General features: G+C 35.3%; 1 long non-coding RNA gene across 1 annotated transcript in view; it reads left to right on the top strand.

Moving 5' to 3' along the window:
* The first annotated feature begins 2,719 nt into the window (after positions 1–2,719).
* The window catches only part of LOC143676475 (uncharacterized), a 71,606-nt gene continuing 51,591 nt past the window's right edge, over positions 2,720–22,734 (top strand). Inside the window, exons 1-4 of the long non-coding RNA XR_013172112.1 lie at positions 2,720–2,788; positions 5,116–5,249; positions 17,354–17,443; positions 18,826–18,906. This is a non-coding gene — a long non-coding RNA (uncharacterized LOC143676475). The remainder of the gene's footprint in view (positions 2,789–5,115; positions 5,250–17,353; positions 17,444–18,825; positions 18,907–22,734) is intronic.

Genomic DNA, 22,734 nt, shown 5'->3' with positions numbered 1-22,734 from the left:
GAGCAGAAATTAATGAAATGGGGAATAATAAAACAATAAAAAGAATCAATAAAACCAAAAGTTGATTCTTTGAGAAGATCAATAAGATTGACAAACCAAAATTGACTGGTAAAGGCAAAAAGGAAAAACTGCAAATAATAAAATCAGAAAAAAGACTTGGGGCATTACCACAGACCTTGAAAATATAAAAAAGCTCATAAATTGCTATAAACAACTGTATGCCAACATGCTAGCTGTGCTGGTTTGAAAGGATGTATGTCCCCTAAAAGGCCATGTTGTAATCTAAATCCCATTTCATAAAGGCAGAATAATCCCTAATCAATACTGTATGTTTGAATCTGTAATTAGATCATCTCCCTGGAGGTGTGATTTAATCAAGAGTGGTTGTTAAACTGGATTAGATGATGACATGTCTCCACCCACTTGGGTGGGTTTTGATTAGTTTCTGAAGTCCTATAAAAGAGGAAACATTTTGGAGAACGAGAGATTCAGAGACAGCACAGAAGAACGACACAGCCACGAGAAGCAGGGAGCCCAAAAGCCAGCAACCTTTGGAGATGAAGAAAGAAAATGCCTCCCAGGGAGCTTCATGAAACAGGAAGCCAGGAGAGAAAGCTAGCAGATGATATCTTGCTCACCATGTGCCTTTCCAGATTAAAGAGAAACCCTGAATATCATCAGCCTTTTTGAACCATGGTATCTTTCCCAGGATACCTTTGATTGGACATTTCTGTAGACTTGTTTTAATTGGACATTTTCTTGGCCTTACAACTGTAAACAAGCAACTTATTAAATTCCTCTTTTTAAAAGCCATTCTGATTTTGTTATATTGCCTTCTAGCAGCTAGCAAACTAGAAGACTAGCGAACTTAAATGAAATGAACAACTTCATACAAACACACTAACAACCTTCTTTGAGAAGAAGTAGAAGACTTCAACACACCAAATCAGTCATCAAAAATCTACCAAAACAGAAAAGTCCATGGCTAAATGGCTTCACAGATGAGTTTTAACAAGCATTGCAAGAAGAATGAATACTGATCCCGCTCAAACTCTTCCAAAAAATTGAAGAGGGAGCACTAACCTATATAAACAACTAACTAACCTATATAAACAACATTACCCTAATACCAAAGCTGGCTAAAGATACTACAAGAAAAGAAAAGCCCAGACCAGTCATGCTACTGCCTATAGAAGCAAAAATTCTCAACAAAATGCTTTCAAATAGAATCCAATAGTATAATAAAAGAATTATACACCATGACCAAGTGGGTTTTATTCCAAGTATGCAAGGTGGTTCAATACAAGAAAATCAATTAATATAATGTACAATATTAACAAATTAAAAGGGAAAAAACACATGATCATCTTAATTGATGCAGAATAGGCATTTGACAAAATTCAGCATCTTTTCATGATAAAAACACTTCATAAGGTAGAAATCAAAGGAAGCTTCTTGAACACAATAAAAGACATATATGAAAAACCCACAGTTAATATGATATTCAATGGTGAGAGACTAAAAGTTTTCCCTCTAAGATCCAAAACAAGACAAGGATTTCTATTGCCACCACTGTATTCTATATTATATTCTATGTTATATTCTATATAATATTCTATATTATAGCTATAGAAGTTCTAGCTATACCAATTAGGCAAGAAAAATAAATAAAAGGCATCCAAATTGGAAAGGAAGAAGTAAAACTTGCTATTTGCAGGTGACATCATCCTATATTTAGAAAACCCAGATAAAATCACAGCAAAGCTACTTGAGCTAATACATGAGTTCAGCAAAGTGGCAGGATCCAAAATCAACATACAAAAATCAGTGGTGATTCTATACACTAGTAAACTATTAGTGAGCTATCTGAGGAGGTAATCAAGAAAATAATTCCATTTACAGTAGCATCTGAAAGAGTCAAATATCTAAGAATAAACCTAACCAAGAATGTAATGGACTTGTACACAGAAATTACACAACATTGCTAAAAGAACTCAGAGAAGACCCAAACAAACTGAAAGATATTTTGGGTTCCTGGATTAGAAGACTAAACATCATTGAGATTTCAATTCTACCCAAATTGATCTACAAATTCAATGCAATAGCCATAAAAATTCTGACAGACCACTTTGCAGAAAAGGGGAAGCTAATTATCAATTGTATTTTGAAGGGCAAAGGGTCTTAAATATCCAAAAGGAGGTTAAAAAAGAAAAATGAATTGGGAGGTATCACACTTCCTGACTTTAAAGTATATTATAAGGCCAAAGTGGTGAAAATAGTGTGGTACTGGCATAAAGATTGACATATTGATCAATGGAATTGAATTGAGAGCTCAGAAATTGACTGTCAGACTTATGGTCAGTTGATTTTTTTGATAAGGCTCCCAAGCCGACTCAACTGGGACAGAACAGTATCTTCAATAAATTGTGTTGGGAGAACTGGATATCCATAAGAACAGAATAAAGCAGATACTATATCCAAAGTCTCACATATGGTGCTTTTGTATGTTACAAACAGGAACTATTTCCATCCTTGTGAACTTTGTAGATAATTTTTTCTAGTTCGTTTAAATTGAATCCTGTACCCCACAAAAGACATGTTCATATCTTAATCCACCTTCATGTGAGTGTGAACCCATTTGTAAATAGAATCTCTGAAGATGCTATTATTAGGTAATGTGTGACCAAACTGAATGATGTCAGAACTTAATTCAAGATGGCTGAGAACTTAATCCAAGATGGCTGAAATACTCATAACCAAAGGAAACTGGGCACAGAAGAAGCCAGAAGTCAGTGGTAACCACAGGAGCAGACACAAGGAGAGTGATTGCTGTATGATACAGGGTTAGCCCGCCAATCCTGAGACCCCTCAGACATTTTCAGCAGATATTTGCCAGCATTATCAGAAGGAATTCATAGGAAGCCAGAAAGCAGGCCAACCCACTTACCACTCTGTAGATTCCACCCACTAAAATGTCATCCAAAAAAAAAAGAAGATGGGGGCGTGTTTTCCAATATACAATTGTGGGACAGGCAAAGGATAATAGCTATAGACATTTTCACTCCAAAAGGGAGAAAATGGAAGGAATAAAGTTGTCACTGGCATCAAGCATTCAAGCTTGAGAAAAATATTCTGTGACTCACGACTCTACCCTGTGTGCCCATGTCTCTGCCTACATGGCTCTGCAGTCTGGGGCCAAGTCTCTGTCTTTGAATTCCATTTTCCTTTTCTCTTCAAAGTGATAAGTTGTGTGGTTGTATCAGCAGCCTTTTATTCTGCTTATGGAATGTCTTCTTTCATGTCCTTCTGCCTCTGATTCTTTCAGTTCAAACTGGCAATGCTTCTTCTGGTATACCATTCTCAAAACTCTTGTAGTTCTCCAAAGTATGCCAAAGGCATTCACAGCATTAGAGTAATGGGTCCTCCAGAGATCCTTACAGATCAATTGCATATCTACCCCTGACTGAGATGTTTGAGAGGATCCATGTGTTCCTTGCCTAATCTTTTCAGCAAAAGATTATCCACTCACACCCTTGGGCTTCACCCCACAGCATTCTTCCCCAAAAGTGACTCACCTAATTTTAACATCTTTTGCAATCTGGGTAGGCTGAGAATTTCCTGAATCATTAAGTGCTGGCTCCTCTTTGCTTAACAGTCTTTTTGTCAGTTTGTCTCTTTCCTCTTGCATTTTACTATAAGCAACAAGAGGAAACCAGGCCATACCTTCACTTTGCTTGGACATTGTGGTAGTTAGGTTCAGGTGTCAATTTGGCCAGGTGAAGGTGCTTAGTTCTATTGCTGTGGACAAAAGCCAATGGCATGTGAAGCTCATCTGTTGCTGATTACATCTGCAGTCAGCTAGGAGGTGTGCCTGCTGCAATGAATGATGTTTGATTTAACTGGCTGGAAGCCTAATGAAATAGCACAGTCAAAGCAGCTCAGCATACCTCATCTCAGCAGTTGCAGCTCAGCCCAGGCTTTTGAAGATGTGGAAAGGAATCACCCCAGGGAAAGTTGTTGGAAACCAGAGGCCTGGAAAGAAAACCAGCAGAGATCGCCCTGTGCCTTCCCATGTAAGAAAGTTAGTTGCCTTTCCTCTGAAGAACTATGCATTTTTAACTAAATAAATCCCCTTTTATTAAAAGCCAATCCATCTCTGGTGTGTTGCATTCTGGCAGCTAGCAGCCTAAAAGAGACATCTCCTCAGCTAGCTATCCAGGATCAATACTTGCAACTTCTGCTTTCCACCCAACAGTAGATTTCAATTCAGCAAAGTTTTATGACACTCTATCACAAGGGTTTCCTTTCCTCAAGTTTTTTGGGGAAAATGTTCCTCATGTCCTCTGGTCTGTGAGCACAATAATCTTTAATACCTGCATTTCTACCAACAGTCTCTATAGGCTTTCTCAGCTTTTTCTATGAAATTTCTCAAAATTCTTCTATCTTTTATTCATTACCCAATTCCAAAGCCACTTTCATATTTTTTATGTATTTGTTACAGCGGCACTCCCTTTTCCAGTACCCAAATCAGCATTTATTTCCTGGGGTTGCTGCAATACGTTACCTTAAAATGAAAGGCTTAAAACTATAAAAATGTATTCTCACAGTTTTGGAAGCCAGAAGACTGAAATCTCCTATGGACAATCCATTCTTTGACTCTTTCACCTTTGGCTTGTGGCTGCTTTTCTCTCTGCTCCTTCTTCACATGCCTTCTCCTCTGGGTGTCTGACTCCCTCTAATTCTGTCTTATAAGGATACATGTGAGTGTATTTAGAATTTATGTGCATAACCCAGATTAACTCCTCCTGTCAAGATCTTTGATCATGTCTTTTGTATATAAGGTAATATTTACTCCTTTGCCATATAATGCAATATTCACATTGGCTGGTAACAAAGATATGGACATATCTCTGGGATCACTATTCATACCACCACATTCCATTTAGATTGTTTATGTTTTAATTTTATCTCTTCATCATACATATTTTTCCTATAAATCCTTGAGCAAATTTATATTAAATCTGTATTTAGAGTCTTTGTCTGCTAATTCTAGTATTTCTATTGTAACTGGTAAAATTTTTATGGACTAACTTTTCTCCCGGTTATTGTTCATAGGATAATGATTATTCAAATGTGCAGGATTACTAACTGCATGATGAATGTTGTGGATTTTACATTTTTGTATGATGGATTTCACTGTTTCCCTTTCAAGAGCAATGGGCATTGTTCCAGCAGCCAACATAAGTAAGGTAAGCCATACTTATGGATTAACTTGATTCTTTCAAGTCTAGTTTTTAAGCTTCTTTGTAGAGGAGTGGTTTAAAAAGGCTTCCTTTCTAGGGCCAATTCGACCCTTGTATTAAGGTGTGAGATTTGGGGTTCTCTATTAAATGCCCTGGATTTTCCTCTCTGGTTAACAAGAATTAAATTTTCTAGTGTGAGCTTCTTAGTGTGAACTCTAGGAATTGTTCCACTTACAAGCACCTAATAATTCGTTTCCAAGGTTTGTGGTGTTCTACCCTAAGAATAGTTTAGTAATTCAGTCAAACACTCAAGAGGATCCCTTTGCAGAATTCTCAGGCTCCTTTTCTGGGAATCTGTCTGTTTTGAAGTGCTCTCTAATCCTTAAATTCCAGGTTTACAAGTGTCCTTCAACTCTGGTGTTTGTTTCCTTAACTGGATGAGGCTATCTGGGTTTTCTCTCTGTGCATGACCATGCTGAAATCGCCTCTAGGCAGAAAGTTGAGGTCTCCCTACGGTTCTTCTTGTTTGTTTCCTTTCTCTCATTTATCACATATCTCTGTTCCGTGTTGTCAAATGTCTAAAAACATTCGTTTTATACATTTTGTTTATCTTCCTAGACACTTAAAGAAAAAGAAGGGTAAGTAGATTCTAGTTAATCTATTATGGCCAGAAGCAGAAGCTTGTGATTTTAAAACAAATAATAACAATTAATTATTATTGTTTATATATTCATATATAACTAACCAAGAAATCTTCGAAATGATTTATTAGGTCCCAGCAAGGCAGAAACTAAAATTATAACTATTAACATCATTAAACTCTGCCATAAAAGAATGTGTTAAAAATTAACCATAGGTGAAAAATAAAGAACTTGATGACTCAAGGAAAAGGATTTTGGATAAATTTGTAGATAAGATTCATTGTTTTCCTTTCCTAAGTCATTGCACCAACCATGGAAGAAGGTAATACACCTGCCAGTAGAAAGCAACCCCATGCAACATTCTTTATTAATTATTTAGTGAGTGAAATAGTGCTTCCCAACAATATAATAGTCCTTTTCACTCATTCTGCTGAATTTTAGATGGAAAGCATGTGGTAAATGTAAAATATAGTCTCCAAACTCTTGAGTTTCTAGTAACGCATTCCTTGACATATTCAGGCTGGATAGTATTTCTCTGACCAACCATTAGGGAAGGTGGAAATGAGAACAGAGGTACTTTGTTTATTTTTCATGGAAAAGTCACATAGGTACTATAAACTAGTTGGTTTATAGTACCTATGAGAATATATTCACAAGTCTTACAGATTTAAGCAGTCTCTTACATTTATAGAAATTTAAATTCAAGCATGAGTAATGTTTGAAGAAAAATTATTAAAATGGCAATGACAAGCTTCCGGGTCAAGATGGCAGCTTAACAACATGCGCATTTTAGTTCATCCTCCAGAACAACTACTAAATAACCAGAAACAGTACAGAAGAGCTCCCGGAGCCACGATAGTGACCAGACACACAGCGTACCCCAGTCTGGACCAGCTGGAACGGCTGTGAGCACCCCCCAGAACCATGAGTTCCCCAAGCTGCAGCGGCCAGCACCCCTCCCCCACAGGCCGCTTCCCAGAGGGGAAAGGAAAGGACTTTACCAGCAGCAGGGACTGGGCACAATCAAACGCCAATTGTGGAACAATTTAACAAATTCTGACTACTAAAAATAGGCCCCAGCTTAGGTGAACCTGATCAAAGTGGAGGTTGCTCATTTTTGCCCTGGCGCCAAGGGGGCAGGACTGACAGAAAAAGGGGGGAAAAAAAAAAAGAAGGAAACAGAGGTTTTTGTGGCTGTGTGTCTACAAAGGCTTGACTGCCTCTGGATACAGTGGCAGGACTTTTCAGGCTGCAACTGCCCCAGGCATAGGCAGAAGTGAGCTCTTTTGGGGGCTCATCTGGAGCTTGTGCCTTCCCCAGGGGAGGGGTGAAGCCCCACCCAGGTGGAATCCCTCCATCAAGGAATTCAGACACCAGGTCTTGGTAATTTGAAGCCATTTAAACCAGCCTACAACCTCTCCTCTTCTCCACCATGCCCCCAGCAGGGAGAGTCTGCCAAAGTTAAAGGTACCACATCATCTTATGCTGGTGGGACCTGCAGTCAGACAAGTGCCACATACTGGGCAGGATAAGAAAAACAGAGTCCAGAGACTTCACGAGAAAGTCTTTCAACCTGCTGGGTCTCACCCTCAGGGAAAACCGACACAGGTGACTCTTTCCTCCTGATAAGAGGCCAGTTTTGTCTTGGAAAATCTGGCTGGGGTCTATAATATCTAAGTAGAACCTCCTAAGTGTGTGTGGGGGGAAAGGCACCACACAAGCAGGGCAAGAAACAAGAAAACAAGAACTGAAAAATTCTCCTCTGGTAAACAAAAGTTAAGCTAACGGTCCAGATAAAGCTGAACGGAATGTCAAAGAACAGATAGACAACAAATTCATCCAGCAAGAAAACCCTAGATAAAAGAAGTGAAAGCAATCTCCAGAATAAACTAATTAAGGTAATTAAATAACTAGATGCCAGCAAAGAATAACAAATCACACTAGGAAAATTGAAGCTATGGCCCAGTCAAAGGAACAAACCAACAATTCAAATGACATACAGGAGCTGAAACAATTAATTCAGAATGTACCATCAAACATGGAAACCTCATCAAAAACCAAATCAATGAATTGAGGGAGGATATAAAGAAGGCAAGGAAATAACAAAAAGAAGAAACTGAAAGTCTGAAAAAACAAATCACAGAATTTATGGGAATGAAAGACACAGTAGAAGAGATGAAAAAAAACAATGGAAACCTACATGGTAGATTTTTAGAGACCGAACATAGGATTTCTGAACTGGAGAACAGAACATCTGAAATCTGACAAGAAACAGAAACTATAGGGAAAAAAATGGAAAAATATGAGCAGGGACTCAGGGAATTGAAAGACAATATGAAGTGCATGAATATACATGCTGTGGGTGTCCCAGAAGGAGAAGAGAAGGGAAAAGGAGGAGAAAAACTAGTGGAGGAAATTATCACTGAAAATTTCCCAACTTTTATGAAAGACTTAAAATTACAGATCCAAGAAGTGCAGCGTACCCCAAAGAGAATAGATCCAAATAGACATATTCCAAGACATTTAATAATCAGAATGTCAGAGGTCAAAGAGAAAGAGAGGATCTTAAAAGCAGCAAGAGAAAAGCATCCATCACATACAAGGGAAGCCCAATAAGACTATGCGCAGATCTCTCAGCAGAAACCATGGAGACGAGAAGACAGTGGGATGATATATTTAAATTATTAAAAGAGAAAAAACTGCCAACCAAGAATTCTATATCCAGCAAAATTGTCCTTCAAAAATGAGGGAGAAATTAAAACATTTTCAGACAAAAAATCACTGATAGAATTTGTGACCAAGAGACCAGCTCTGCAAGAAATACTAAAGGGAACACTAGAGACAGATACGAAGACAGAAGAGAGAGGTGTGGAGAAGAGTGTAGAAAGGAAGACTATGAGTAAAGGTTAAAAGAAGGAAAATTAGATATGACATATAAAATCCAGAAGGCAAAATAGTAGAAGAAAGTACTACCCATGCAGTAATAACATTGAATGTTAATGGATTAAACTCTCCAAACAAAAGACAAAGTCTGGGAGAATGGATTAAAAAACAGGACCCATCTATATGCTGTCTCTGCTCAAAGGACACAAGGCCAAGGACACAAATGGACATTTACACACCAATGTTTATAGCAGCATTATTAACAATTACCAAGAGATGGAAATAGCCAAAATGTCCATCAACAGACAGTTGGCTAAACAAACTGTGACATTTACATAAGATGGAATATTATGCAACTATAAGACAGAATAATTGGGTAATTGGAGCTGAAGGGATACAGATTGTGCAACAGGACTGAATATAAAAACTCAGAAATGGACAGCACAATACTACCTAACTGTAATGTAATTATGTTAGAACACTGAATGAAGCTGCATATGAGAATGATAGAGGGAGGAAGGCTGGGGCATAAATGAAATCACAAAGAAAGATAGACGATAAAGATTGAGATGGTGTAATCTAGGAATGCCTAGAGTATATAATGATAGTGACTAAATGTACAAATTTAAAAAAATGTTTTTGCATGAGGAAGAACAAAAGAATGTCATTACTGCAGTGTGCTGAAAATAGATGGTAATTAATATTTTAAAATTTCAACTAATGTGTGAGACTAAAGCAAAAAATGTTTATTTGGTACAAATTTATACTTTGACTACTGCATCTCCTAATATAACTTATGTAGATAGTTGATTGAACACCTTAAGTACATGGAACATTGTATAGGACATGAGATTTTGTTGGTTTGTCCAGGTGATGCCCTGATGAATCCCAGAGCGATTTGATCAGTGAGTGGGAAAGTATTTGAAAAGTCCCCTTCGGGGAATGGTGAGAACGGGGGAAATCTCAGCTTCCCCAAGTTGAATTCTTGATATTCTCACAAGCAGTGTGGACAACCAAAGCTATAGGCTGAGCCCTCAGTCTTGGGGTTTGTTCATATGAAACTTAACCCCACAGGGGATAAGTCAAGCCTACTTAAAATTAAACCTAAGAGTCACCCCCATGAGAACCTCTTTTGTTGCTCAGATGTGGCCTCTCTCTCCAGCCAACACAGCAAGCAGACTCACCACCCTCCCCCTGTCTACGTGGGACATGACTACCAGGGGTGTGGATCTTCCTGGCAGAGTGGGACAGAAATCCCAGAATGAACTGAGACCCAGCATCAAGGGATTGAGAAAACCTTCTCGACCAAAAGGGGGAAGAGTGAAATGAGACAAAGTGTCAATGGCTGAGAGATGTCAAACAGAGTCGAGAGGTTATCCTGGAGGTTATTTTTATATTAAGTAGATATCACCTTGTTATCCAAGATGTAATGGAGAGGCTGGAAGGAACTGCCTGAAAATGTAGTGCTGTGTTCCAGTAGCCATGTTTCTTGAGGATGATTGTATAATGATAGAGCTTTCACAATGTGACTGTGTGATTGTGAAAACCTTGTGTCTGATGCTCCTTTTATCTACCTTGTCAACAGATGAGAGGAACATATGGAATAAAAATAAATAATAGGGGGAACAAATGTTAAAATAGATTTAGTCTGAAATGCTAGTGATCAATGAAAGGGATCAGTAAGGGGTATGGCCTGTAAAATTTTTTTTTTCTGTTTGTTATATTTTTCTGTTGTCTTTTGATTTCTTTTTCTGAATTGATGCTAATGTTCTGAGAAATGATCATGATGATGAATATGGAACTATGTGATGATATTGTGAATTGCTGAGTGTATGTGTTGGGAATGTTTGTTTCTTGTAATTTTTTTTAATTAATAAAAAATTTTAAAAAATGGCAATGACAAATGCAGCAATTACATTTGTAATCCTTTTAACATATTCAACCAGAATTTTATGTTGATATAAATGATAAGAGGGTAAGGTACTCAGCCAGCAGTTTGAAGAAACTTCATAAGACAGTTTAATGTTAAGCCGTAACAAAGGGTAAGATAAAGGTGACAATGTTAAATTTTACTTGAGCCCTGTGCTCCTAGAAAACAGCCATAGTTAACAAATCATTCCACCTGTTTAAGTTCTAGGAAACAGTTTACCGCAAAGAACTGCTCTTCCCATATGACAACTAAGACTCCTGGATGACCCCTTGTTTGCCTATGACAAGCTCAGACCCGACCCTCTAAATTCCTTAGCTGAACTGTTTGTTTTGACTGACCATTCTAAACAAAATGACTGCTAACTTGATTTGACCAAAATTACTTAAGCTTCTCTCTTTCTCCAAGTTTCCTGAACTTGGACGCACCCTCAGCCTGAGCCAACATCCCATTTGGAACCACCCTTCCTTAATGCGCCTTCTAGCTGCTCGTAGAGAAAGATACTTTCCATTCAGCCATCAGACCTAACTAGCTATTCATCCCATGCCCACATACCATTTTCCCTAGCCTTGTTTACCTCTCCTCATGAAAGGAAATTCCTCTGTGCCTGACCGCTGAGACCCTTCAGATTTTATGATCGAAGTGTTCTTATTGCAATAACCCTCTCCCTCTATCACAGTAAGATTTCAGAAGAAAGTTTCTTCTTACATAACTTTGTATTTGCCTTCATTTGACAAATGTCACAATAAGCAAACACATAAATTCAGCTTCTTTTTGTTCTGTCCACTATTTAAGAAGCAAAGTTTTTTTTATCACTGTTGTCTTGTACTTTTCTTCCTATTATTATTGTTGCTGTTATCATAATTGAGCAATTAATTTGAATTTGCTGAGCTTTAACTATCATATGGTTATTAAATTGCCACTTCTAGAAATGGGCCACACATTTTTTCCTTAAAGAACTAAATATCTAATAATAAATAAGATTAATTTATTAGATTACAACTTTATGGCATAAAATTTTATGGGTCTTCATAGGCTTATAGTAAAAATAGAATCAGCCATATGAAGAAAGAAAGATTTGAAGATTGGCTACGTTTACACTGAGGGATATTGAAGCAGGTAGCAGTCCAGATAAGGGGAATCAATATAAGTGAAGGTTAGAGGTGAGTAAGCAATGACTTGTCCTAAAGAGGATGAGACCCAATTGATTAGGATAGGTTACAGCATATCAATCAGTGGTGGGAATATATTTAGGTAAAATGGTGGAAAGGAGGATTGCAATTACAAACTTGTGGAAAATCGAAATATGTTCAGTGTTTATCAACAGTACTGTAACATAATTAAAAGGGATATTAGTGATAGCTTGGTGAGAAAAATATCTTAAAACTTGTGATTTTAGGATGGCTTTTCTTTAAAAATATTGACTATAATAAATATCAATATATTAAATACATATAAATGACAATAAAATATTTAAAACTTTTTATTACTATTGATATAAATTTATTTGAGTTGTCCCAATTCTTATTATACAATCAAATCATGTGCAGAGTTATAATTTAATATCTAAAACTATTAAAATAATTATTTATATGATCTGATTTACCTTATTTTGTTTTAACCTAAAAAGAACTCCCATATAATAAAGATGTATTTTCAAGGAGTAAGTTGAATTCATAGACTATAACTCAGAGTTTTAAAGCAATCATTCTTAAACTTTTTGTTTTCTAGTCATGGTACTGTTATTAATTAAGGTATTGATAAAGCAACTATAAGAAATAGAGCCCCCCCCCCAGAATATAATAGCTTAAAACTTTATGTTTTGTTTGCATATCATTCCCAGATGAGTGTTTCTGAACAATGAACAGCCTCCCTCCATGTGACAATTCACTGTCCCAGGCTATTTCCACCTTGTGGGGTCCCTTGTTCCTAGATCCCCATCATCCTTCTATCCAGCCAGCAGAAAATGGGAAAAGAAATAGTATTGGGGGATACAGAAATCTTTAAAGCTCCAAAATGGCACTCTGTATCATGCTTGGATATGGCTCCCTGTTATTGAGCAACTCATGAATAAAAAGAAAAAAATCCTGCCCCCCTGTCCTATATTCAGTGTGCAATAATGGGACAGGGACAAAAAGAGTCAATTGAAAATTACCAACTTGAGAAAAGAAAACTGGGAATTCATAGCTGTATCTTATTATACCAGCATCTCTTTAACACTATTAAATGTCAGTATTAGTGGGGAGATTGTAAAGACCCTCTACTCTGGCAGTGGAGGGAATTCCTTGACAAAATGCTGACTGTGTTTTCTGGAAGAGTGTTTATTGAATGATGTCAATTTCCCACAGTTCTTCCGTATGAAATACTCTCTCTGATCCAAAACCCCCAATGGCCCATTTCCAAAAGTGCATTGGGAAAAATGCCCTCTTCATGCAGCTTTCACATCCCATGCTTGCATTGGATAATTTAGAGTCCTGAGATAGTTTTGAACTCACAGAATTTTTAGTTCTTTTCTGTTTGGTTGTTTTTCATTGTTTTTTGCCATAAAATTCACTCAAACATCAATAAATCATTTGATATATTTGCTTGTGGTTATTTTCTTGTGTCAATGTTCACATTGAATGCAGTTTTTGATTTGTAATACTGAAGATGGCTTTTTTCCTGCATTTCTTCATCCCCAAACCAATCATTCTCATATTAATTAATAATAGATACTTTGAAGCTGTTTAAAAGAAAATATTTTGGTGAAAAGGTACGGTCCTTTATTCTTTATCCACATTCCAGGAATATGTCTCTTTTCTTTACAAATTTTAATCTCAGAAGTCTCAGTAGGTTTGTAGTGGTCTGAGTCTCTGTCAATCTTATTTTTTTGCCAATTGTGATCCAAAAACAGGTTGGCTTTCCACCATGTAACACATACCCAGATATCTAGACTTCCTATGTCTTTTGACATATTTGGATCACAAATGGCAGAAAATAAGATTGACAGAGACTTATTTTACTAGCATCTACATTAGTTAGAATATTAGGCTTAAGAAAGAACAAATTTTGCTACAATATCATTTTTGTGTATTATCACTCTCGTTTCTATAAAAAAGTGTTTATAATGACCAGATAACCAAAGAGCCAGATAATTAAAACTTTCTTGTTTGCCACAGCTAATCATTGGCCAGCTTTATTATAGAATAGCCTACTTCAGTTAACTTCAATTTAAATCAATGCATTTTGTTAGATATACGTTATGCATTGTGGTCACAATGGTGAATAAAGTAATATCTCTGTCAAACAGCTTTTAATTTATTAAAGACGGTGTATAAAAATAGAAACTGTTAATAGGATATATGATAATTCAAAGGTACTCTGGAAACCTGTATGCTAGATTCTGACTCTGTGAGTTTGCTTGTTCTAATTGCTTCAAACCCGTGAGATTGGCATTTGGGCATAAGAACTGTATGAGACCAGTGCTTATTTTATAAGGTAAGTGTATATGTATATGGGGGGTGTGTAATAAGTTTTCAATTGCAAAGACAAAATAAAAATAATTTTGATAATTTTCAACCTCTGAGAATAGTTCCATGAACCTCTAGAGATCTCCGAACCAATCTGGGGAGTTATTGAACTATTTAAGAAAGAGAAGGATAAAAACAGATTTTTAATGAAGAATGAAAACTATAATGTGATATGACTAGCATTAGTATTTCTAATTCTGCAGCACAGTATCACCCAAAATGCAAATTTAAGTACTGATGGACATGAAGTCATTTATCATATTGACTAGGAATGACCTCAGATATTCTTGGGTTAATGCTTTAAGCTTGTGTTTTTGCCATTTTAAAAAAAATCAATTAATGTAACCATAAGAACTATGGTTAGAAGATTCAAATCATTTTGAATTATTAAATCGATTTTTGCTTCTTCTATCTGGTGCATTTGTGGCTTATTGGGAAAGCAGGAGGTTATAATAGCCAGATCTATGCACTTTGAAACGTCAATAATCATTTTGAACCTAATATCAATTAATCTCATTTTGCTGCCAGTGTCAACTTTGCTGTTACTTCAAGCATAGTTTAAACTGTAAGAGAATCATTGTTATGTAGAAAAATAATATGACTTTTCCAGTAAATGTTATACCACATAAAATGTTTTGAATTGATTAGTTCACCCATCTTAACGCAGAAGCACACGTACAGTAAACAGACAACACCCTAAAATAGATTTCTCTTCACTCTCTGAGAATTTCCAATAATAGTGTGTTTAGGGCTTACATTAACCCAATACTTTTACATTTTACCCAGGGCAAAAACAAGCTCCCAAAGTCCAGAAGTTAGTGACACTAACTTCCATAACTTTTGGAAATTAAAAACTTTAATATTTTAAAATCTGCTTCAGTTAGTTATACATGTAAATTAGTTGAATACTAAGCTGAGCATATTTAGTGCCATATTTATTTTACGGTTCACAGTTTGGAAATACAAAAATTAATTACACTGAAATACTGCCTTTTAATCTGTCCAAATTTTCTGATTTAATTTCTTTTTTCCCTCAGTTGATTTGAGATTGATAAATTGACCCAATATATGCAAGGGAGCTAAATCTTTATTTTTAGTTTGAGATATGACATTTACTTAACATTATTTGACTGTCACTCTCATCTCAAATATTCTATTTTCCTCCCACTGAAAAATAAGAGTACATTTGTTTTCCCCCATTTATGTTCAATCTGACAGGTTTAATTTATCTATACTCATGATTTCAAAACTTTAGTTGTATTTTTTAAATATAATTTATTGCATTTTGGTATAATATGGGGATAATAATTCATTCTTAATGACCATTGAACTTATATTACTTTGCCAAATGTCTTTGCCAAAGACATTTCTAAAATAAACTTTTATTAGAATAGCTTTAAATTTACAGTAAAGTTGTAAAGATGGTACAGAGGATTCTCAATCATCCCATATCCAGTTTCCCTATTACTAGCATTTTATATTAGTATGGTACATTTGTCAGTATTAATGAACTAAATATTGATAGTTTATCATTAAATATTTAGTTTTTTATCCTTTCTGTTCCAGAATCCCATCGTGGATGCCACATTACATTTAGTTATCAGGTCGCCTTAAACTCCGCTATACAGTTACACATTCATAGATGTTCCTTGTTTTATAATGTGTCCAACAATTTTGAGGGATCCACGTCAGATATTTTGCCGAGTCCTCTTTAATTTAGGTTTGTCTAAAGTTTTTCTCATGATTAAACCAGAGTTATAGACATGGGGATAAAGTGCCATTCTCATCACAGCTTATCAAGAATACACATGCATGTCGACATGATTTATCCTTGTTTTTATTATTAACTTTGAGCGCTTGGCTGAGGTCGTGTTTCCTAAGTTTCTTCACTCTAAGGTCACTATTTTTCAGATTGAACTCTAGAAAAAAAGTTGATATGCACAGACTACACATAAAGTGGAAAATTATAGTCTACTTCCTTGGGGAGGCAGTATTTACATGATTTTTAAAAAATTCTTTAGCACACGAGATTTGCCTATTCTTCCCTTCCCCACCACTTATTTGTAAATTTCGTATCTTAGTTATATCTGTAAGACTCACAGGTATTTATTTTATACTTTGAGTGATAATCCAGTAAGATCTTGTTTATTTGTTGTGTTGCTTAGATTGTTCCAGTTTTGATCATTGGGAACTCTTTCAGTTGGCTTTTGAATCCCTTTAATATGCCCACATTCTTTTGCTTTCTGAACACTTCCTTACTTTCTGGTACTGCAAGATGCTTTAGGCTTCTCTTATACACTTCCTTCCCTAACTCTAAAATTAGCCACTTTTCCAAGGGACTCTGGTTCTTTTCATAGGGAAGTGGCATTAGAAACCAAGATTTGGGTGCTGGATGCTTAGCCACATTTCTACTGGTGCAGCGTTTTGCTTCTTGTCCTCAGTGAACAGTGCTAGTAAATATATGTGTGTATCCTAACCCGTATATACCCACATCTCTGTGATTATTTCTGGGGGAGAGAGTGGGGAAGGAGGGGAAGTGAGAGAGAGAGAGTGCTCTGTTTCTATATTAAAATAAATGGGAATTAATGCTGATGTCTCCAACTCTAATCCAATGCTCTATTTCTTTATTCTAGCCTTCCCCTGCTTATCTATAATCTTCCACTTCAAGAATGAGAAACCTGACTCCCATCATCCATTTTCTTATTCTGTCACTTCAGAATTTCTAAACTGTACTCCCAATGGGAAATATTCTTACCAAGTATTTTTCGTCTTTGGTCTTAGAGTATCCCTTCTTTTCCAGAATTGTTTTCCTCCTCTTCTCCCCTTCCATTTTACAAGGTTATGTCATACATTTATATTTAAATTAAATTCCTTTGATGCAGTCTATATTCTATCCTGTGGTTTCCCAAGCACCTAATTACCATTTTTAATTCACATACATTAAGGCTCACTCAGTTCGCTCTTTTTTAGGGCTCTGTAGGTTTTGACAACGGTGCAAACTCATGCATCCACCACTATATTATTATACCAAGTAGTTTCATATTTCATCTTCCTAAAAAAGTCCCTATGTTTTACCTATTAACCTCCACCCTACTTTCTGAACCCCTGGCAACCATTGATCTGTTTTTTTTTTTTTTTCTCTCTCTCTAGGTTTGCATTTTCCAGAATGACCTATAAAAGGAGTCACACAACAGGTGATCTTTTCAGGCTTAGTGCTTTCATTTGGCAACATGCATTTATGTAAGTTGTGGTGTGGGTTCTTAGTTCATTGTTTTCCTGTTGAATAATATTCCCTTGTAAGGGTGCACCACAGTTTTCTTATCCATTCACATATTGGAAGGCATCTTAGTTGATTCCAGAGTTCAACAATTAATAATAAAGCTACTATAAAATACTTGTGTGCAGTTTTGTATTGACAGCAGTTTTTAGATCATTTTGGTGAATAATAAGGATCACAGTTGCTGGATTATTTTGTAAAATAACTTTCGAGATACTCTTTTTTGCAGATATATTTAGCTCCAGCAATTATCTAGTAAGGAAATTACTCTTTGTATGACAGAGACACTTGGGTTCACATTTTAGAGTAATAATTTATTAGCTAAATAATTATTGAAAAGTAGCAAGGTACACAGAAGAAGTATCAACCGAAATGGCATGCATTTCAATAATAGCTTTTTAAAACCTATTAAATTAATAGAAATCTCTTTGAACTAATAATCTGGTTGGAAAAGAAAGCTTACAGATATTTTCTAATTCCTAATCAATGTAAATTGAGGAAGGTATGATTACAGTAATTGGATATTGGCTCATGAATATGTAAATAGAGATACTGAACAGAAAAGAGACTAGGAATACATATTTACATATAAAACAAACTGACTTATGAGAGAGATGTCATAACAAATCACTGGGGAAAGACAGATAATTGAAGTAATTTATGTGGCACATTTGTTTCCCGGGGCGTGGTGTGGTGGGGGTGGCATATTCTTATTCTAACCAGGTTACAAAATAAAACTTCAGGTGAATTAGATATAATATATATGTAAAAGACTACCCTTTAACACTTTCAGAAGGAAATATAAGGGGATATATTCAAGACCGGATTTTGAAAGAATTAAGCAAAACCAGAAAATTATTATAGAAAAGATTGATAAAGGTGATTATTATTAAATTATAAATATATGTATAATGAAAATCAGATAAGTCCTGAAACCTAGAGGGCCAAGACTCTCCAGAGCATGGACTAGTTCCATCTCCCTGCCCCATGTTATTGACAGAACCTTCCAAACTGAAAAAGTTAGAATAGCCATAGCCCAAATACCCCTAAAGAGTGGAATAGAAAGATCAAAAGTGTGGTGGAGTTATACAGAGAAGGTAGGGTTTAACAAACAAATATGATTGCTGAATTATTAAATTGATATTTCTTTTAGTCTCTAGAGCAGCTAGAAGTAAAAACCTAAAATTGTGGAACTGTAACCCATACCAAACTCTGAAATCTGTTCTACAACTAACTGTTGTGCTGTGTTTTGAAATTTATTGCTTTTTTGTATATGTGTTATTTTTTCACACACACACACAAAAAATACCAACTGTGATGATAAGAAAATATTTATTCCTTCTAGCCTCCTATGTTCTGGAGCAGCCAGAAGGAAAAATCTGAGATGATGCTATGGTAGCCTATTACAGACTCTGGGATCTATCCTGTAAGTACTTGTTGAAGAGTGCTTTGAAAACTACTGCTTTTTCTTTTTTCCTTTGCTTTGTATATATGCTATGTTATACAGTAAAAAAAAGTTCAAAAAAAGAGGGAAAAAATATACGTATAGTGAACAGAGTCAAAAGGCTAGTCACAAATTTTGAGAAAACAGTTATAGCTCAAAAGCCTAGATAGAATTACTATTAAAAATTTAAAAATAACTGAAAAACTAATAATAAATAAAACAGTTTATCTAATAGAACATAGATAAAATAAGTGAACAGGCAAATCACAGAAAAGAAAACTTGAATGATCAGTAAATATATGTAATATATTCACATTTTTGTTAGTAATCGGAGAATTAAAAAGCCTTTAAACAAATATAAACATTAGATTTAAAGCACCCGTAAAATTGAAAAAACATTCTGACAATTATAAGAGTTGGCAAGTGTATAGAAAAAGATAAACTCTTTCCGTCCTATTAATGGGAATATAAATTGAGTCACCTAATTTGGAGAACAATTTGCAATTATCCAATAAAATTGCAGTTATATATACTCATTTACTCTGTATTTCTTCTCCATGTATAGTCTATGAAGAAAAGTAATAGCACAAGAAGATAATCCTGGAACTAAAAAACAGAAGAGAACATCAATTATTTGTTTAAAAAAAAAGACACAGTCAACCAATACAACCTCTTTTGCCTAGACACAATTAGACTCACCAGTTTCAGGAAACGTTTGCTGTTTGTCGTTACCTAGGAGTGTTCTGTGAATCTCTCATCACTGGTTACCTCCTTTTTCTACTACTAGATCAGTGGGGTTTTAGAGTTCTTTCCTCTGCAAAGATACTCTTTCTATGCTGACATTAGCACTGCAAGTAAGTGTATGGTTTGTCTAAGCTAATCAGAGACAAAGGAGAGGATAGCCATCTGATTCAGCATAGCAGATAATTGTGAAAGACAAACAATTATAAACCACATAGTATTAGAAATATAATCTAGTCAAAAGGATTTCAAACTATGTTTATGGTAATTTCAAGATTCTGGAGAGGTACCATAGTGAGTGATTTCCAGGTTATGTCTCATTCACATTAATACTGCTTAAAAATTGTCTGATATATTTGGATTCCACGTGTTAAAAAAAAAACTGTAAAGACAAGATTTTATAGCTACTGATCTGCTTGACTCACTGATTTTGTTTGTGAGGAAACATACAATTTAGGCAAAATGAACAGATAAAAATTGAACTTAATTCAAGTTTCCTAGTAAGCAAGAGGGTTGTAATCATATCATACAACAAATGTGTAAGGGAAATGGGACCATTTAGTCTACAGAAGCAGAGACTTTTGGAGAGAAGGGGATGCTGCCTTATACATGTGGCTGTTATAGACAAGAGACTTAAGATGCATTTTTAAATCCAAAGCTAAAGGAAACAGGTTCCTAAAATTCTTCCTTTCTAATTGCAAGGATTGTCACAGATTAGATGAATAGCATTTGGTGGTGGCCAGTGGTTGTATCACTGGACTTCAATATTGACTATCCATGCATTGGGTAGCTACATATGATACAGTGCAGTATCTATGGCAGTGGAACGTTGTTAAGATTTATATTTGCATTTTCCACACATGAAATGCATTTTTCTCTTAGTAAAGATTTGCTTTAACATTATGTTAAAGGAGAATGCAGATTGAGTCCTTCCAAGCTAAAAGAAAGGAGTTATATTTAGTGAATTTTGCTTGTAATGACCGAACCCATTTTAGTAATCTTCCTGAGTTACTGACCTTACTGAATAGAATCATATAGACATCTTTCTTAAATGGTCTAGTCCTTAATCCTGTAAATCATTCTTCTGAATATACTTTCCTAAACCACTATCCTAAGCATACTATTTCCTTACTCAGAAACTCTTAAATGATTCAGTTGTACAAAGGGAGAAGCTCAAATTACTTATCATGGCATTCAAAATCTACACTGGCAAAATTTTTTAAAGTTGTTTACCACAAATGATCAACATAAGTATTTTGCTCCATACAATGACCCTCCCACGGTCACTCAGATATGTATTACTTTTGTTCATTTCTCCATTTTAAATTTCTAACTGTATTTTTTCTCTCCTCCTATCTTTAAATCTATCTCTATCTCATTCTCTGTCTCTAAGTCTATCTTCATGTTTCTCCATATTTCTCAACTTGATACTTGAGTGGATGCTTACCTCAGACTCTTGTCATGTCCTGCTTCACAATTCACCTTCTCATTTTAGAATCCTTCCAGGCTTTTGTCCTGGGTGCATTTTTTTTTTTTTCTGTTGCTACACTATCTCTTAAAGATATTTTATCTTTCATTAAAAAAAAAAAAAACTGAAATTCTGTTATACCTCAAATATATATATATATATTTCCAGCAATAACATTTCAGCTCAACTCAAGGTTTATATATCCAGCTGCTTACTTCAGGTTTTCATTTGGCTCTTTCACAGATATTTCATCAAAGTGTACCACTGAATTCATGGTTGAGATTCCCCCAAACTGATTATCATAATTATTCCCCATCTCCAAAATGGGGACCATCATTCACCCACTGTTCAAGTCAGAAACCTATGTGAAAAATGTTTCCACATCACCTAATGTCCAGGTCCATTTATTTTAACTCCAAATATATTTCAAATTTGTACATTTCTCTACATCTCTCCTACAATGTTCTTGTCCAAGCAATTTTTTTTTTTTTTACTGGAGTAGTGACATAGACTTACTTCTGGCAGTTTATGTAGGTTTAATTTATACAATATAAATGTACATTTCAATGGCTTTCAGTTAATGTATAGAATTGTGAAATATTACCAAGGCCCACTTCTAAACATTTTGACCACCCTTTAAAGTTGCCTTCTGCCAATTTGCAGTTAATTCCTACACCTATCTCAATCCCAGGCAACCACTGATCTGCTTTAAGCTTCTGTAGATTCTTTTTTCTTGAAATTCCACATAAATGCACTTATGTATTTTTGTGTCTGGCTTCTTTCATGAAGCATAATGTTTTGAGTTTTTTTGATGCTGTTTTGTATTTATTTTTTACTGCTGAAGAGTATTTCTCTGCATGAATATACCATATTTTGTTTGCACAATCAATTGATTTCCAGTTTTGGCTATTATGAAGATTCATATATCATCTGAATGACGTGGCCATAAGTATTCACATATAATTTGTGTGATATATTTTTCCACTTACACCTAGGTACATTCCTAGGTTCATCTTTTGGAAAATTCTCTTGGCTACTCTAGGAACTCTGAATTTCTATGTGCATTTTAGAAACAGCTTATCAATTTGTACACATAACCTGCATGGATATTGATTTGGATTGTGTTGAATCTACAGATCAATTTTGAGAGAATCAACATTCAACATTTTAATGATGTTCACCCATGAAAATAGAATAATTCATAATTTAATTGGGTTTTACATAATCATTCAAAGCAATATATTATATGTTTCAGTGTACCGAACTTGCACATCTTCTGTCAGATTTATGCTAAGTAAGTTGACTTTTGATTCTATTATAAAAGTTGATTTTTTAATTCAAATGTTAATTGTTTGTTGCTAATATATATAGAAATACAGTGAATGTTTAAATATCTATCAAATTCTACAGTCTTTCTAAACCCACTTATAGGTTGCAGTAGCTTGTTTTCTCTTTCATCTGGTTTTCTTCTTAGTGATTCATGTCATCTGTGAATAAAGATAGTTTTATTTCTTCCTTTCCTAATGGAATAACTTTTAGTTGTTGCTGTTGTTATTCTCTTGCTTTATGGCACTGGCTAATACCTCCAATGTAATGTAAAA

The sequence above is a fragment of the Tamandua tetradactyla genome, chromosome 3 (genome assembly GCF_023851605.1).
Source record: "Tamandua tetradactyla isolate mTamTet1 chromosome 3, mTamTet1.pri, whole genome shotgun sequence".
NCBI lineage: Eukaryota > Metazoa > Chordata > Mammalia > Pilosa > Myrmecophagidae > Tamandua > Tamandua tetradactyla.
Note: the sequence above shows the minus strand (reverse complement) of the source record. Positions and strands in the feature narration are given on the sequence as shown.